The 16,153-nt window shown below is 42.7% G+C and overlaps 19 non-coding genes across 19 annotated transcripts; all 19 read left to right on the top strand.

Moving 5' to 3' along the window:
• The first annotated feature begins 516 nt into the window (after positions 1-516).
• Positions 517-588, top strand: TRNAA-UGC (transfer RNA alanine (anticodon UGC)). Its single transcript has one exon. It is a non-coding gene; the product is annotated as a tRNA-Ala (tRNA).
• A 531-nt stretch (positions 589-1,119) lies between these two features.
• TRNAA-CGC (transfer RNA alanine (anticodon CGC)) lies at positions 1,120-1,191 on the top strand. The gene has a single exon. It is a non-coding gene; the product is annotated as a tRNA-Ala (tRNA).
• An 821-nt stretch (positions 1,192-2,012) lies between these two features.
• On the top strand, positions 2,013-2,084 carry TRNAA-UGC (transfer RNA alanine (anticodon UGC)). The gene has a single exon. It is a non-coding gene; the product is annotated as a tRNA-Ala (tRNA).
• A 533-nt stretch (positions 2,085-2,617) lies between these two features.
• On the top strand, positions 2,618-2,689 carry TRNAA-CGC (transfer RNA alanine (anticodon CGC)). The gene has a single exon. It is a non-coding gene; the product is annotated as a tRNA-Ala (tRNA).
• Positions 2,690-3,511: 822 nt separating this feature from the next.
• Positions 3,512-3,583, top strand: TRNAA-UGC (transfer RNA alanine (anticodon UGC)). Its single transcript has one exon. It is a non-coding gene; the product is annotated as a tRNA-Ala (tRNA).
• Positions 3,584-4,114: 531 nt separating this feature from the next.
• On the top strand, positions 4,115-4,186 carry TRNAA-CGC (transfer RNA alanine (anticodon CGC)). Its single transcript has one exon. It is a non-coding gene; the product is annotated as a tRNA-Ala (tRNA).
• An 821-nt stretch (positions 4,187-5,007) lies between these two features.
• Positions 5,008-5,079, top strand: TRNAA-UGC (transfer RNA alanine (anticodon UGC)). Its single transcript has one exon. It is a non-coding gene; the product is annotated as a tRNA-Ala (tRNA).
• Positions 5,080-5,610: 531 nt separating this feature from the next.
• On the top strand, positions 5,611-5,682 carry TRNAA-CGC (transfer RNA alanine (anticodon CGC)). Its single transcript has one exon. It is a non-coding gene; the product is annotated as a tRNA-Ala (tRNA).
• Positions 5,683-6,504: 822 nt separating this feature from the next.
• On the top strand, positions 6,505-6,576 carry TRNAA-UGC (transfer RNA alanine (anticodon UGC)). Its single transcript has one exon. It is a non-coding gene; the product is annotated as a tRNA-Ala (tRNA).
• Positions 6,577-7,107: 531 nt separating this feature from the next.
• TRNAA-CGC (transfer RNA alanine (anticodon CGC)) lies at positions 7,108-7,179 on the top strand. Its single transcript has one exon. It is a non-coding gene; the product is annotated as a tRNA-Ala (tRNA).
• Positions 7,180-8,038: 859 nt separating this feature from the next.
• Positions 8,039-8,110, top strand: TRNAA-CGC (transfer RNA alanine (anticodon CGC)). Its single transcript has one exon. It is a non-coding gene; the product is annotated as a tRNA-Ala (tRNA).
• An 822-nt stretch (positions 8,111-8,932) lies between these two features.
• On the top strand, positions 8,933-9,004 carry TRNAA-UGC (transfer RNA alanine (anticodon UGC)). The gene has a single exon. It is a non-coding gene; the product is annotated as a tRNA-Ala (tRNA).
• A 531-nt stretch (positions 9,005-9,535) lies between these two features.
• On the top strand, positions 9,536-9,607 carry TRNAA-CGC (transfer RNA alanine (anticodon CGC)). The gene has a single exon. It is a non-coding gene; the product is annotated as a tRNA-Ala (tRNA).
• Positions 9,608-10,428: 821 nt separating this feature from the next.
• On the top strand, positions 10,429-10,500 carry TRNAA-UGC (transfer RNA alanine (anticodon UGC)). The gene has a single exon. It is a non-coding gene; the product is annotated as a tRNA-Ala (tRNA).
• Positions 10,501-12,343: 1,843 nt separating this feature from the next.
• On the top strand, positions 12,344-12,415 carry TRNAA-UGC (transfer RNA alanine (anticodon UGC)). The gene has a single exon. It is a non-coding gene; the product is annotated as a tRNA-Ala (tRNA).
• Positions 12,416-13,236: 821 nt separating this feature from the next.
• Positions 13,237-13,308, top strand: TRNAA-UGC (transfer RNA alanine (anticodon UGC)). The gene has a single exon. It is a non-coding gene; the product is annotated as a tRNA-Ala (tRNA).
• Positions 13,309-13,839: 531 nt separating this feature from the next.
• Positions 13,840-13,911, top strand: TRNAA-CGC (transfer RNA alanine (anticodon CGC)). Its single transcript has one exon. It is a non-coding gene; the product is annotated as a tRNA-Ala (tRNA).
• Positions 13,912-14,732: 821 nt separating this feature from the next.
• TRNAA-UGC (transfer RNA alanine (anticodon UGC)) lies at positions 14,733-14,804 on the top strand. The gene has a single exon. It is a non-coding gene; the product is annotated as a tRNA-Ala (tRNA).
• Positions 14,805-15,332: 528 nt separating this feature from the next.
• Positions 15,333-15,404, top strand: TRNAA-CGC (transfer RNA alanine (anticodon CGC)). The gene has a single exon. It is a non-coding gene; the product is annotated as a tRNA-Ala (tRNA).
• Positions 15,405-16,153: the final 749 nt, after the last annotated feature.

Here is a 16,153-nt window from a genome sequence, read left to right as displayed (position 1 = left end):
TACCTGGATCTGATCTCCAGAAGGTTTCAGCCAGAAGTCAGGGAACAGCCGTGTTAATGTACTGGGAAAAATACACAACAAAGAGTTTCGTCTCCATACACAACAAAGAGCCAAACCCATGCGCAATTTCAGTGGCAAATTGTCAAAGATTGGAAGAAAAAGAGTGAGCTGACTTCCCCCTATCTATGTCATTGTAATAAGTTTCGTCTCCATCTTTAATATAAGTGAAGGGGGAAAAATTGCCAAGCTTCTTAAATCTGTCTACGAAAGAACAAAAAAATAGTAATAATAATCTTGTGAATTATGATTTGATCCAGTGTGTACCTGGATCTGATCTCCAGCAGGTTTCAGCCAAAAGTCAGGGAACCGCCATGTTTCCCATCCTCCCCACAGACTACAATAGCGACCCCCTGCTGCGTTGAGGTGGGCTGAGTGCAAATACTGAGCCATGTGTCTGCTGCTTGGAGAGGAAAAATACATAGAGTGGTTTCCGACCCTCCACAAAAACCAAGTGTAGGGGATGTAGCTCAGTGGTAGAGCGCATGCTTTGCATGTATGAGGCCCCGGGTTCAATCCCCGGCATCTCCAACTTAATTGGTTTGTTTTGTAGAAAAATGCAAAAAAAAAACTAAAAACCAACCTAATTAATGTACTGGGAAAAATACACAACAAAGGGCCAAACCCATGCGCAATTTCAGTGGCAAATTGTCGAAGATTGGAAGAAAAAGAGTGAGCTGACTTCCCCCTATCTATGTCATTGTAATAAGTTTTGTCTCCATCTTTAATATAAGTGAAGGGGAAAAAATTGCCAAGCTTCTTAAATCTGTCTTCGAAAGAACAAAAAAATAGTAATAATAATCTTGTGAATTATGATTTGATCCAGTGGCAGCAGAGCGAGCAAAAGCAGGAAGGGAATTCAGGAAAGCCAGGCCTGCACTGGAAGCTCTCCTAAAGAACGAATAAATAAAAAGTGATTTTTAGGCAGAAGAGCAATATTTTTGTTCTTCTCTGCTATAGCTATACATTTCGACTTCTTGCCTTATTTAGATAACCGAAATGAGGCAAGAATGAATAAACAACCTGTGTGTGATGTCATCAGTCCACCAGCTGTCCTGTCGTGGGGATGTAGCTCAGTGGTAGAGCGCACGCTTCGCATGTGTGAGGCCCCGGGTTCAATCCCCGGTATCTCCAGCGTAGTTTTAGTCATAAAATGAAGTAAAAAAAAATAAGAGTTACAGTTTTAATGCAGAAAAAAGCCAATTGTCACTGAAGCTTCGGTGCAACGGGCTCCGGGAGTGAGAATTGAGTGCCATCCTCCTTACTACAGACTATGGTCCTTTGTACAGAGTGCCACTTTTCCCCAAGTACAAGAGACTCTAAAGACTGTGGAGTTTGGACAGATTTGGTGTTTCTGCATTTTGGAAGGGGGTTTATGGGTGTTTTACTCTCTGTCGGGTCAGGACTTACAGGACAGAGACCTCTATGGCCAGTATGTGTACCTGGATCTGATCTCCAGAAGGTTTCAGCCAGAAGTCAGGGAACAGCCGTGTTAATGTACTGGGAAAAATACACAACAAAGAGTTTCGTCTCCATACATAACAAAGAGCCAAACCCATGCGCAATTTCAGTGGCAAATTGTCAAAGATTGGAAGAAAAAGAGTGAGCTGACTTCCCCCTATCTATGTCATTGTAATAAGTTTCGTCTCCATCTTTAATATAAGTGAAGGGGGAAAAATTGCCAAGCTTCTTAAATCTGTCTACGAAAGAACAAAAAAATAGTAATAATAATCTTGTGAATTATGATTTGATCCAGTGTGTACCTGGATCTGATCTCCAGCAGGTTTCAGCCAAAAGTCAGGGAACCGCCATGTTTCCCATCCTCCCCACAGACTACAATAGCGACCCCCTGCTGCGTTGAGGTGGGCTGAGTGCAAATACTGAGCCATGTGTCTGCTGCTTGGAGAGGAAAAATACATAGAGTGGTTTCCGACCCTCCACAAAAACCAAGAGTAGGGGATGTAGCTCAGTGGTAGAGCGCATGCTTTGCATGTATGAGGCCCCGGGTTCAATCCCCGGCATCTCCAACTTAATTGGTTTTTTTTGGTAGAAAAATGCAAAAAAAAAACTAAAAAACAACCTAATTAATATACTGGGAAAAATACACAACAAATGGGCCAAACCCATGCGCAATTTCAGTGGCAAATTGTCAAAGATTGGAAGAAAAAGAGTGAGCTGACTTCCCCCTATCTATGTCATTGTAATAAGTTTTGTCTCCATCTTTAATATAAGTGAAGGGGAAAAAATTGCCAAGCTTCTTAAATCTGGCTACGAAAGAACAAAAAAATAGTAATAATAATCTTGTGAATTATGATTTGATCCAGTGGCAGCAGAGCGAGCAAAAGCAGGAAGGGAATTCAGGAAAGCCAGGCCTGCACTGGAAGCTCTCCTAAAGAACGAATAAATAAAAAGTGATTTTTAGGCAGAAGAGCAATATTTTTGTTCTTCTCTGCTATAGCTATACATTTCGACTTCTTGCCTTATTTAGATAACCGAAATGAGGCAAGAATGAATAAACAACCTGTGTGTGATGTCATCAGTCCACCAGCTGTCCTGTCGTGGGGATGTAGCTCAGTGGTAGAGCGCACGCTTCGCATGTGTGAGGCCCCGGGTTCAATCCCCGGTATCTCCAGCGTAGATTTAGTCATAAAATGAAGTCCAAAAAAAATAAGAGTTACAGTTTTAATGCAGAAAAAAGCCAATTGTCACTGAAGCTTCGGTGCAACGGGCTCCGGGAGTGAGAATTGAGTGCCATCCTCCTTACTACAGACTATGGTCCTTTGTACAGAGTGCCACTTTTCCCCAAGTACAAGAGACTCTAAAGACTGTGGAGTTTGGACAGATTTGGTGTTTCTGCATTTTGGAAGGGGGTTTATGGGTGTTTTACTCTCTGTCGGGTCAGGACTTACAGGACAGAGACCTCTATGGCCAGTATGTGTACCTGGATCTGATCTCCAGAAGGTTTCAGCCAGAAGTCAGGGAACAGCCGTGTTAATGTACTGGGAAAAATACACAACAAAGAGTTTCGTCTCCATACACAACAAAGAGCCAAACCCATGCGCAATTTCAGTGGCAAATTGTCAAAGATTGGAAGAAAAAGAGTGAGCTGACTTCCCCCTATCTATGTCATTGTAATAAGTTTCGTCTCCATCTTTAATATAAGTGAAGGGGGAAAAATTGCCAAGCTTCTTAAATCTGTCTACGAAAGAACAAAAAAATAGTAATAATAATCTTGTGAATTATGATTTGATCCAGTGTGTACCTGGATCTGATCTCCAGCAGGTTTCAGCCAAAAGTCAGGGAACCATCATGTTTCCCATCCTCCCCACAGACTACAATAGCGACCCCCTGCTGCGTTGAGGTGGGCTGAGTGCAAATACTGAGCCATGTGTCTGCTGCTTGGAGAGGAAAAATACATAGAGTGGTTTCCGACCCTCCACAAAAACCAAGTGTAGGGGATGTAGCTCAGTGGTACAGCGCATGCTTTGCATGTATGAGGCCCCGGGTTCAATCCCCGGCATCTCCAACTTAATTGGTTTGTTTTGTAGAAAAATGCAAAAAAAAAACTAAAAACCAACCTAATTAATGTACTGGGAAAAATACACAACAAAGGGCCAAACCCATGCGCAATTTCAGTGGCAAATTGTCGAAGATTGGAAGAAAAAGAGTGAGCTGACTTCCCCCTATCTATGTCATTGTAATAAGTTTTGTCTCCATCTTTAATATAAGTGAAGGGGAAAAAATTGCCAAGCTTCTTAAATCTGTCTTCGAAAGAACAAAAAAATAGTAATAATAATCTTGTGAATTATGATTTGATCCAGTGGCAGCAGAGCGAGCAAAAGCAGGAAGGGAATTCAGGAAAGCCAGGCCTGCACTGGAAGCTCTCCTAAAGAACGAATAAATAAAAAGTGATTTTTAGGCAGAAGAGCAATATTTTTGTTCTTCTCTGCTATAGCTATACATTTCGACTTCTTGCCTTATTTAGATAACCGAAATGAGGCAAGAATGAATAAACAACCTGTGTGTGATGTCATCAGTCCACCAGCTGTCCTGTCGTGGGGATGTAGCTCAGTGGTAGAGCGCACGCTTCGCATGTGTGAGGCCCCGGGTTCAATCCCCGGTATCTCCAGCGTAGTTTTAGTCATAAAATGAAGTAAAAAAAAATAAGAGTTACAGTTTTAATGCAGAAAAAAGCCAATTGTCACTGAAGCTTCGGTGCAACGGGCTCCGGGAGTGAGAATTGAGTGCCATCCTCCTTACTACAGACTATGGTCCTTTGTACAGAGTGCCACTTTTCCCCAAGTACAAGAGACTCTAAAGACTGTGGAGTTTGGACAGATTTGGTGTTTCTGCATTTTGGAAGGGGGTTTATGGGTGTTTTACTCTCTGTCGGGTCAGGACTTACAGGACAGAGACCTCTATGGCCAGTATGTGTACCTGGATCTGATCTCCAGAAGGTTTCAGCCAGAAGTCAGGGAACAGCCGTGTTAATGTACTGGGAAAAATACACAACAAAGAGTTTCGTCTCCATACACAACAAAGAGCCAAACCCATGCGCAATTTCAGTGGCAAATTGTCAAAGATTGGAAGAAAAAGAGTGAGCTGACTTCCCCCTATCTATGTCATTGTAATAAGTTTCGTCTCCATCTTTAATATAAGTGAAGGGGGAAAAATTGCCAAGCTTCTTAAATCTGTCTACGAAAGAACAAAAAAATAGTAATAATAATCTTGTGAATTATGATTTGATCCAGTGTGTACCTGGATCTGATCTCCAGCAGGTTTCAGCCAAAAGTCAGGGAACCGCCATGTTTCCCATCCTCCCCACAGACTACAATAGCGACCCCCTGCTGCGCTGAGGTGGGCTGAGTGCAAATACTGAGCCATGTGTCTGCTGCTTGGAGAGGAAAAATACATAGAGTGGTTTCCGACCCTCCACAAAAACCAAGAGTAGGGGATGTAGCTCAGTGGTAGAGCGCATGCTTTGCATGTATGAGGCCCCGGGTTCAATCCCTGGCATCTCCAACTTACTTGGTTTGTTTTGTAGAAAAATGCAAAGAAAAAACTAAAAAACAACCTAATTAATGTACTGGGAAAAATACACAACAAAGGGCCAAACCCATGCGCAATTTCAGTGGCAAATTGTCGAAGATTGGAAGAAAAAGAGTGAGCTGACTTCCCCCTATCTATGTCATTGTAATAAGTTTCGTCTCCATCTTTAATATAAGTGAAGGGGAAAAAATTGCCAAGCTTCTTAAATCTGTCTACGAAAGAACAAAAAAATTGTAATAATAATCTTGTGAATTATGATTTGATCCAGTGGCAGCAGAGCGAGCAAAAGCAGGAAGGGAATTCAGGAAAGCCAGGCCTGCACTGGAAGCTCTCCTAAAGAATGAATAAATAAAAAGTGATTTTTAGGCAGAAGAGCAATATTTTTGTTCTTCTCTGCTATAGCTATACATTTCGACTTCTTGCCTTATTTAGATAACCGAAATGAGGCAAGAATGAATAAACAACCTGTGTGTGATGTCATCAGTCCACCAGCTGTCCTGTCGTGGGGATGTAGCTCAGTGGTAGAGCGCACGCTTCGCATGTGTGAGGCCCCGGGTTCAATCCCCGGTATCTCCAGCGTAGATTTAGTCATAAAATGAAGTCCAAAAAAAATAAGAGTTACAGTTTTAATGCAGAAAAAAGCCAATTGTCACTGAAGCTTCGGTGCAACGGGCTCCGGGAGTGAGAATTGAGTGCCATCCTCCTTACTACAGACTATGGTCCTTTGTACAGAGTGCCACTTTTCCCCAAGTACAAGAGACTCTAAAGACTGTGGAGTTTGGACAGATTTGGTGTTTCTGCATTTTGGAAGGGGGTTTATGGGTGTTTTACTCTCTGTCGGGTCAGGACTTACAGGACAGAGACCTCTATGGCCAGTATGTGTACCTGGATCTGATCTCCAGAAGGTTTCAGCCAGAAGTCAGGGAACAGCCGTGTTAATGTACTGGGAAAAATACACAACAAAGAGTTTCGTCTCCATACACAACAAAGAGCCAAACCCATGCGCAATTTCAGTGGCAAATTGTCAAAGATTGGAAGAAAAAGAGTGAGCTGACTTCCCCCTATCTATGTCATTGTAATAAGTTTCGTCTCCATCTTTAATATAAGTGAAGGGGGAAAAATTGCCAAGCTTCTTAAATCTGTCTAGGAAAGAACAAAAAAATAGTAATAATAATCTTGTGAATTATGATTTGATCCAGTGTGTACCTGGATCTGATCTCCAGCAGGTTTCAGCCAAAAGTCAGGGAACCGCCATGTTTCCCATCCTCCCCACAGACTACAATAGCGACCCCATGCTGCGTTGAGGTGGGCTGAGTGCAAATACTGAGCCATGTGTCTGCTGCTTGGAGAGGAAAAATACATAGAGTGGTTTCCGACCCTCCACAAAAACCAAGAGTAGGGGATGTAGCTCAGTGGTAGAGCGCATGTTTTGCATGTATGAGGCCCCGGGTTCAATCCCCGGCATCTCCAACTTAATTGGTTTGTTTTGTAGAAAAATGCAAAAAAAAAACTAAAAACCAACCTAATTAATGTACTGGGAAAAATACACAACAAAGGGCCAAACCCATGCGCAATTTCAGTGGCAAATTGTCGAAGATTGGAAGAAAAAGAGTGAGCTGACTTCCCCCTATCTATGTCATTGTAATAAGTTTCGTCTCCATCTTTAATATAAGTGAAGGGGAAAAAATTGCCAAGCTTCTTAAATCTGTCTACGAAAGAACAAAAAAATAGTAATAATAATCTTGTGAATTATGATTTGATCCAGTGGCAGCAGAGCGAGCAAAAGCAGGAATGGAATTCAGGAAAGCCAGGCCTGCACTGGAAGCTCTCCTAAAGAACGAATAAATAAAAAGTGATTTTTAGGCAGAAGAGCAATATTTTTGTTCTTCTCTGCTATAGCTATACATTTCGACTTCTTGCCTTATTTAGATAACCGAAATGAGGCAAGAATGAATAAACAACCTGTGTGTGATGTCATCAGTCCACCAGCTGTCCTGTCGTGAGGATGTAGCTCAGTGGTAGAGCGCACGCTTCGCATGTGTGAGGCCCCGGGTTCAATCCCCGGTATCTCCAGCGTAGTTTTAGTCATAAAATGAAGTCCAAAAAAAATAAGAGTTACAGTTTTAATGCAGAAAAAAGCCAATTGTCACTGAAGCTTCGGTGCAACGGGCTCCGGGAGTGAGAATTGAGTGCCATCCTCCTTACTACAGACTATGGTCCTTTGTACAGAGTGCCACTTTTCCCCAAGTACAAGAGACTCTAAAGACTGTGGAGTTTGGACAGATTTGGTGTTTCTGCATTTTGGAAGGGGGTTTATGGGTGTTTTACTCTCTGTCGGGTCAGGACTTACAGGACAGAGACCTCTATGGCCAGTATGTGTACCTGGATCTGATCTCCAGAAGGTTTCAGCCAGAAGTCAGGGAACAGCCGTGTTAATGTACTGGGAAAAATACACAACAAAGAGTTTCGTCTCCATACACAACAAAGAGCCAAACCCATGCGCAATTTCAGTGGCAAATTGTCAAAGATTGGAAGAAAAAGAGTGAGCTGACTTCCCCCTATCTATGTCATTGTAATAAGTTTCGTCTCCATCTTTAATATAAGTGAAGGGGGAAAAATTGCCAAGCTTCTTAAATCTGTCTACGAAAGAACAAAAAAATAGTAATAATAATCTTGTGAATTATGATTTGATCCAGTGGCAGCAGAGCGAGCAAAAGCAGGAAGGGAATTCAGGAAAGCCAGGCCTGCACTGGAAGCTCTCCTAAAGAACGAATAAATAAAAAGTGATTTTTAGGCAGAAGAGCAATATTTTTGTTCTTCTCTGCTATAGCTATACATTTCGACTTCTTGCCTTATTTAGATAACCGAAATGAGGCAAGAATGAATAAACAACCTGTGTGTGATGTCATCAGTCCACCAGCTGTCCTGTCGTGGGGATGTAGCTCAGTGGTAGAGCGCACGCTTCGCATGTGTGAGGCCCCGGGTTCAATCCCCGGTATCTCCAGCGTAGATTTAGTCATAAAATGAAGTCCAAAAAAAATAAGAGTTACAGTTTTAATGCAGAAAAAAGCCAATTGTCACTGAAGCTTCGGTGCAACGGGCTCCGGGAGTGAGAATTGAGTGCCATCCTCCTTACTACAGACTATGGTCCTTTGTACAGAGTGCCACTTTTCCCCAAGTACAAGAGACTCTAAAGACTGTGGAGTTTGGACAGATTTGGTGTTTCTGCATTTTGGAAGGGGGTTTATGGGTGTTTTACTCTCTGTCGGGTCAGGACTTACAGGACAGAGACCTCTATGGCCAGTATGTGTACCTGGATCTGATCTCCAGAAGGTTTCAGCCAGAAGTCAGGGAACAGCCGTGTTAATGTACTGGGAAAAATACACAACAAAGAGTTTCGTCTCCATACACAACAAAGAGCCAAACCCATGCGCAATTTCAGTGGCAAATTGTCAAAGATTGGAAGAAAAAGAGTGAGCTGACTTCCCCCTATCTATGTCATTGTAATAAGTTTCGTCTCCATCTTTAATATAAGTGAAGGGGGAAAAATTGCCAAGCTTCTTAAATCTGTCTACGAAAGAACAAAAAAATAGTAATAATAATCTTGTGAATTATGATTTGATCCAGTGTGTACCTGGATCTGATCTCCAGCAGGTTTCAGCCAAAAGTCAGGGAACCGCCATGTTTCCCATCCTCCCCACAGACTACAATAGCGACCCCCTGCTGCGTTGAGGTGGGCTGAGTGCAAATACTGAGCCATGTGTCTGCTGCTTGGAGAGGAAAAATACATAGAGTGGTTTCCGACCCTCCACAAAAACCAAGAGTAGGGGATGTAGCTCAGTGGTAGAGCGCATGCTTTGCATGTATGAGGCCCCGGGTTCAATCCCCGGCATCTCCAACTTAATTGGTTTGTTTTGTAGAAAAATGCAAAAAAAAAACTAAAAACCAACCTAATTAATGTACTGGGAAAAATACACAACAAAGGGCCAAACCCATGCGCAATTTCAGTGGCAAATTGCCGAAGATTGGAAGAAAAAGAGTGAGCTGACTTCCCCCTATCTATGTCATTGTAATAAGTTTTGTCTCCATCTTTAATATAAGTGAAGGGGAAAAAATTGCCAAGCTTCTTAAATCTGTCTTCGAAAGAACAAAAAAAAAGTAATAATAATCTTGTGAATTATGATTTGATCCAGTGGCAGCAGAGCGAGCAAAAGCAGGAAGGGAATTCAGGAAAGCCAGGCCTGCACTGGAAGCTCTCCTAAAGAACGAATAAATAAAAAGTGATTTTTAGGCAGAAGAGCAATATTTTTGTTCTTCTCTGCTATAGCTATACATTTCGACTTCTTGCCTTATTTAGATAACCGAAATGAGGCAAGAATGAATAAACAACCTGTGTGTGATGTCATCAGTCCACCAGCTGTCCTGTCGTGGGGATGTAGCTCAGTGGTAGAGCGCACGCTTCGCATGTGTGAGGCCCCGGGTTCAATCCCCGGTATCTCCAGCGTAGTTTTAGTCATAAAATGAAGTAAAAAAAAATAAGAGTTACAGTTTTAATGCAGAAAAAAGCCAATTGTCACTGAAGCTTCGGTGCAACGGGCTCCGGGAGTGAGAATTGAGTGCCATCCTCCTTACTACAGACTATGGTCCTTTGTACAGAGTGCCACTTTTCCCCAAGTACAAGAGACTCTAAAGACTGTGGAGTTTGGACAGATTTGGTGTTTCTGCATTTTGGAAGGGGGTTTATGGGTGTTTTACTCTCTGTCGGGTCAGGACTTACAGGACAGAGACCTCTATGGCCAGTATGTGTACCTGGATCTGATCTCCAGAAGGTTTCAGCCAGAAGTCAGGGAACAGCCGTGTTAATGTACTGGGAAAAATACACAACAAAGAGTTTCGTCTCCATACACAACAAAGAGCCAAACCCATGCGCAATTTCAGTGGCAAATTGTCAAAGATTGGAAGAAAAAGAGTGAGCTGACTTCCCCCTATCTATGTCATTGTAATAAGTTTCGTCTCCATCTTTAATATAAGTGAAGGGGGAAAAATTGCCAAGCTTCTTAAATCTGTCTACGAAAGAACAAAAAAATAGTAATAATAATCTTGTGAATTATGATTTGATCCAGTGTGTACCTGGATCTGATCTCCAGCAGGTTTCAGCCAAAAGTCAGGGAACCGCCATGTTTCCCATCCTCCCCACAGACTACAATAGCGACCCCATGCTGCGTTGAGGTGGGCTGAGTGCAAATACTGAGCCATGTGTCTGCTGCTTGGAGAGGAAAAATACATAGAGTGGTTTCCGACCCTCCACAAAAACCAAGAGTAGGGGATGTAGCTCAGTGGTAGAGCGCATGCTTTGCATGTATGAGGCCCCGGGTTCAATCCCCGGCATCTCCAACTTAATTGGTTTGTTTTGTAGAAAAATGCAAAAAAAAAACTAAAAACCAACCTAATTAATGTACTGGGAAAAATACACAACAAAGGGCCAAACCCATGCGCAATTTCAGTGGCAAATTGTCGAAGATTGGAAGAAAAAGAGTGAGCTGCCTTCCCCCTATCTATGTCATTGTAATAAGTTTCGTCTCCATCTTTAATATACCGTATTTGCTCGATTATAAGACGACCCTGATTATAAGACGACCCCCCAAAATCTGAATATTAACTTAGGAAAAAAAGAAAAAGCCTGAATATAAGACGACCCTAAAGGAAAAAAGTTTTACCAGTAAATGTTAATTCATGTAAACTATTTTTTTTAATAAAAGCTATGATTGAGAAAAATATTTTTTTTTTGTTTTTATTTCTTTTATATTTTCTATTGTATTTTCCAACCTGTCCCCCAGTTACGCACATCTGCCCCCAGGCTTGCCACACCAATATGGCACTGTGGCCCATGATATGCCTTTTAACCCTCTATATGCCACTGTGCCCCATGGTATGCCTTTTGACCCCCTATGTGCCACTCTGCCTCCAGAAATGCCTTATACCCCTATATCCCATTCTGGCATTTAGGGGGTTAAAATGCATATTATGGGGCAGAGTGGCATATAGGGAGGTATAAGGCATTCCAGGAGGCAGAGTGGCATTAAGGGAGTTAAAAGGCATTATATAGAGCACTCTGCCTCCAGAAATGCCTTATACCCCTATATGCCACTCTGGCATTTAGGGGGTTAAAAGGCATATTATGGGGCAGAGTGGCATATAGGGAGGTATAAGGCATTTCAGGAGGCAGAGTGCACTATTAAATGCCCCCTTAACGCCACTCTGCCTCCTGAAATGCCTTATACCTCCCTATATGCCACTCTGCCCCATAATATGCCTTTTAACCCCCTAAGTGCCAGAGTGGCATATAGGGGTGTAAGGCATTCCAGAAATGCCACACACACACACACACACACACACACACACACACACACACACACACACACACACACACACACACACACACACACACACACACACACACACACACACACACTTACCGGTGCTTCCAATTTCCTGGTGTATTGCCGGGGCAGCGGGTTGACGTCTCATTCCGCGGCAGCCGGAAGGAGGTGGAGTTGGCAGCGGGGGTTTGTATGCGTCCGTCGCAAATACCTTCCCCGGCTGTCAGAGATCAGGAACTCTGGAACAATGATCTCTGACAGTCGGGGAAGGTATTTGCGACGGACGCATACAAACCCCCGCTGCCAACTTCACCTCCGGAAGCACCAGTAAGTGTGTGTGTGTGGGGGGGGCGACGACAGGAGGATCCAGGTCCCCTGCAGCGGTGCGGGGGATCTGGATCTTAGTCTCCTAATCAGACCTCTATTTGAGGTCTGATTAGAAGACGACCCCGATTATAAGACGAGGGGTATTTTTCAGAGCATTTGCTCTGAAAAAAACCTCGTCTTATAATCGAGCAAATACGGTAAGTGAAGGGGAAAAAATTGCCAAGCTTCTTAAATCTGTCTACGAAAGAACAAAAAAATAGTAATAATAATCTTGTGAATTATGATTTGATCCAGTGGCAGCAGAGCGAGCAAAAGCAGGAATGGAATTCAGGAAAGCCAGGCCTGCACTGGAAGCTCTCCTAAAGAACGAATAAATAAAAAGTGATTTTTAGGCATAAGAGCAATATTTTTGTTCTTCTCTGCTATAGCTATACATTTCGACTTCTTGCCTTATTTAGATAACCGAAATGAGGCAAGAATGAATAAACAACCTGTGTGTGATGTCATCAGTCCACCAGCTGTCCTGTCGTGGGGATGTAGCTCAGTGGTAGAGCGCACGCTTTGCATGTGTGAGGCCCCGGGTTCAATCCCCGGTATCTCCAGCGTAGTTTTAGTCATAAAATGAAGTAAAAAAAAATAAGAGTTACAGTTTTAATGCAGAAAAAAGCCAATTGTCACTGAAGCTTCGGTGCAACGGGCTCCTGGAGTGAGAATTGAGTGCCATCCTCCTTACTACAGACTATGGTCCTTTGTACAGAGTGCCACTTTTCCCCAAGTACAAGAGACTCTAAAGACTGTGGAGTTTGGACAGATTTGGTGTTTCTGCATTTTGGAAGGGGGTTTATGGGTGTTTTACTCTCTGTCGGGTCAGGACTTTCAGGACAGAGACCTCTATGGCCAGTATGTGTACCTGGATCTGATCTCCAGAAGGTTTCAGCCAGAAGTCAGGGAACAGCCGTGTTAATGTACTGGGAAAAATACACAACAAAGAGTTTCGTCTCCATACACAACAAAGAGCCAAACCCATGCGCAATTTCAGTGGCAAATTGTCAAAGATTGGAAGAAAAAGAGTGAGCTGACTTCCCCCTATCTATGTCATTGTAATAAGTTTCGTCTCCATCTTTAATATAAGTGAAGGGGGAAAAATTGCCAAGCTTCTTAAATCTGTCTACGAAAGAACAAAAAAATAGTAATAATAATCTTGTGAATTATGATTTGATCCAGTGTGTACCTGGATCTGATCTCCAGCAGGTTTCAGCCAAAAGTCAGGGAACCGCCATGTTTCCCATCCTCCCCACAGACTACAATAGCGACCCCCTGCTGCGTTGAGGTGGGCTGAGTGCAAATACTGAGCCATGTGTCTGCTGCTTGGAGAGGAAAAATACATAGAGTGGTTTCCGACCCTCCACAAAAACCAAGAGTAGGGGATGTAGCTCAGTGGTAGAGCGCATGCTTTGCATGTATGAGGCCCCGGGTTCAATCCCCGGCATTTCCAACTTAATTGGTTTATTTTGTAGAAAAATGCAAAAAAAAAACTAAAAACCAACCTAATTAATGTACTGGGAAAAATACACAACAAAGGGCCAAACCCATGCGCAATTTCAGTGGCAAATTGTCGAAGATTGGAAGAAAAAGAGTGAGCTGACTTCCCCCTATCTATGTCATTGTAATAAGTTTTGTCTCCATCTTTAATATAAGTGAAGGGGAAAAAATTGCCAAGCTTCTTAAATCTGTCTTCGAAAGAACAAAAAAATAGTAATAATAATCTTGTGAATTATGATTTGATCCAGTGGCAGCAGAGCGAGCAAAAGCAGGAAGGGAATTCAGGAAAGCCAGGCCTGCACTGGAAGCTCTCCTAAATAACGAATAAATAAAAAGTGATTTTTAGGCAGAAGAGCAATATTTTTGTTCTTCTCTGCTATAGCTATACATTTCGACTTCTTGCCTTATTTAGATAACCGAAATGAGGCAAGAATGAATAAACAACCTGTGTGTGATGTCATCAGTCCACCAGCTGTCCTGTCGTGGGGATGTAGCTCAGTGGTAGAGCGCACGCTTCGCATGTGTGAGGCCCCGGGTTCAATCCCCGGTGTCTCCAGCGTAGTTTTAGTCATAAAATGAAGTAAAAAAAAATAAGAGTTACAGTTTTAATGCAGAAAAAAGCCAATTGTCACTGAAGCTTCGGTGCAACGGGCTCCGGGAGTGAGAATTGAGTGCCATCCTCCTTACTACAGACTATGGTCCTTTGTACAGAGTGCCACTTTTCCCCAAGTACAAGAGACTCTAAAGACTGTGGAGTTTGGACAGATTTGGTGTTTCTGCATTTTGGAAGGGGGTTTATGGGTGTTTTACTCTCTGTCGGGTCAGGACTTACAGGACAGAGACCTCTATGGCCAGTATGTGTACCTGGATCTGATCTCCAGAAGGTTTCAGCCAGAAGTCAGGGAACAGCCGTGTTAATGTACTGGGAAAAATACACAACAAAGAGTTTCGTCTCCATACACAACAAAGAGCCAAACCCATGTGCAATTTCAGTGGCAAATTGTCAAAGATTGGAAGAAAAAGAGTGAGCTGACTTCCCCCTATCTATGTCATTGTAATAAGTTTCGTCTCCATCTTTAATATAAGTGAAGGGGGAAAAATTGCCAAGCTTCTTAAATCTGTCTACGAAAGAACAAAAAAATAGTAATAATAATCTTGTGAATTATGATTTGATCCAGTGTGTACCTGGATCTGATCTCCAGCAGGTTTCAGCCAAAAGTCAGGGAACCGCCATGTTTCCCATCCTCCCCACAGACTACAATAGCGACCCCCTGCTGCGCTGAGGTGGGCTGAGTGCAAATACTGAGACATGTGTCTGCTGCTTGGAGAGGAAAAATACATAGAGTGGTTTCCGACCCTCCACAAAAACCAAGAGTAGGGGATGTAGCTCAGTGGTAGAGCGCATGCTTTGCATGTATGAGGCCCCGGGTTCAATCCCCGGCATCTCCAACTTACTTGGTTTGTTTTGTAGAAAAATGCAAAAAAAAAACTAAAAAACAACCTAATTAATGTACTGGGAAAAATACACAACAAAGGGCCAAACCCATGCGCAATTTCAGTGGCAAATTGTCGAAGATTGGAAGAAAAAGAGTGAGCTGACTTCCCCCTATCTATGTCATTGTAATAAGTTTCGTCTCCATCTTTAATATAAGTGAAGGGGAAAAAATTGCCAAGCTTCTTAAATCTGTCTACGAAAGAACAAAAAAATTGTAATAATAATCTTGTGAATTATGATTTGATCCAGTGGCAGCAGAGCGAGCAAAAGCAGGAAGGGAATTCAGGAAAGCCAGGCCTGCACTGGAAGCTCTCCTAAAGAACGAATAAATAAAAAGTGATTTTTAGGCAGAAGAGCAATATTTTTGTTCTCTGCTATAGCTATACATTTCGACTTCTTGCCTTATTTAGATAACCGAAATGAGGCAAGAATGAATAAACAACCTGTGTGTGATGTCATCAGTCCACCAGTTGTCCTGTCGTGGGGATGTAGCTCAGTGGTAGAGCGCGCGCTTCGCATTTGTGAGGCCCCGGGTTCAATCCCCGGTATCTCCAGCGTAGATTTAGTCATAAAATGAAGTAAAAAAAAATAAGAGTTACAGTTTTAATGCAGAAAAAAGCCAATTGTCACTGAAGCTTCGGTGCAACGGGCTCCGGGAGTGAGAATTGAGTGCCATCCTCCTTACTACAGACTATGGTCCTTTGTACAGAGTGCCACTTTTCCCCAATTACAAGAGACTCTAAAGACTGTGGAGTTTGGACAGATTTGGTGTTTCTGCATTTTGGAAGGGGGTTTATGGGTGTTTTACTCTCTGTCGGGTCAGGACTTACAGGACAGAGACCTCTATGGCCAGTATGTGTACCTGGATCTGATCTCCAGAAGGTTTCAGCCAGAAGTCAGGGAACAGCCGTGTTAATGTACTGGGAAAAATACACAACAAAGAGTTTCGTCTCCATACACAACAAAGAGCCAAACCCATGCGCAATTTCAGTGGCAAATTGTCAAAGATTGGAAGAAAAAGAGTGAGCTGACTTCCCCCTATCTATGTCATTGTAATAAGTTTCGTCTCCATCTTTAATATAAGTGAAGGGGGAAAAATTGCCAAGCTTCTTAAATCTGTCTACGAAAGAACAAAAAAATAGTAATAATAATCTTGTGAATTATGATTTGATCCAGTGTGTACCTGGATCTGATCTCCAGCAGGTTTCAGCCAAAAGTCAGGGAACCGCCATGTTTCCCATCCTCCCCACAGACTACAATAGCGACCCCATGCTGCGTTGAGGTGGGCTGAGTGCAAATACTG

The sequence above is a fragment of the Spea bombifrons genome, chromosome 3 (assembly GCF_027358695.1).
Source record: "Spea bombifrons isolate aSpeBom1 chromosome 3, aSpeBom1.2.pri, whole genome shotgun sequence".
In the NCBI taxonomy this organism is placed as follows: Eukaryota; Metazoa; Chordata; class Amphibia; order Anura; family Pelobatidae; genus Spea; species Spea bombifrons.
The sequence above is the reverse complement of the archived record's forward strand: the minus strand, read 5'-3'. Positions and strand labels throughout refer to the sequence as shown.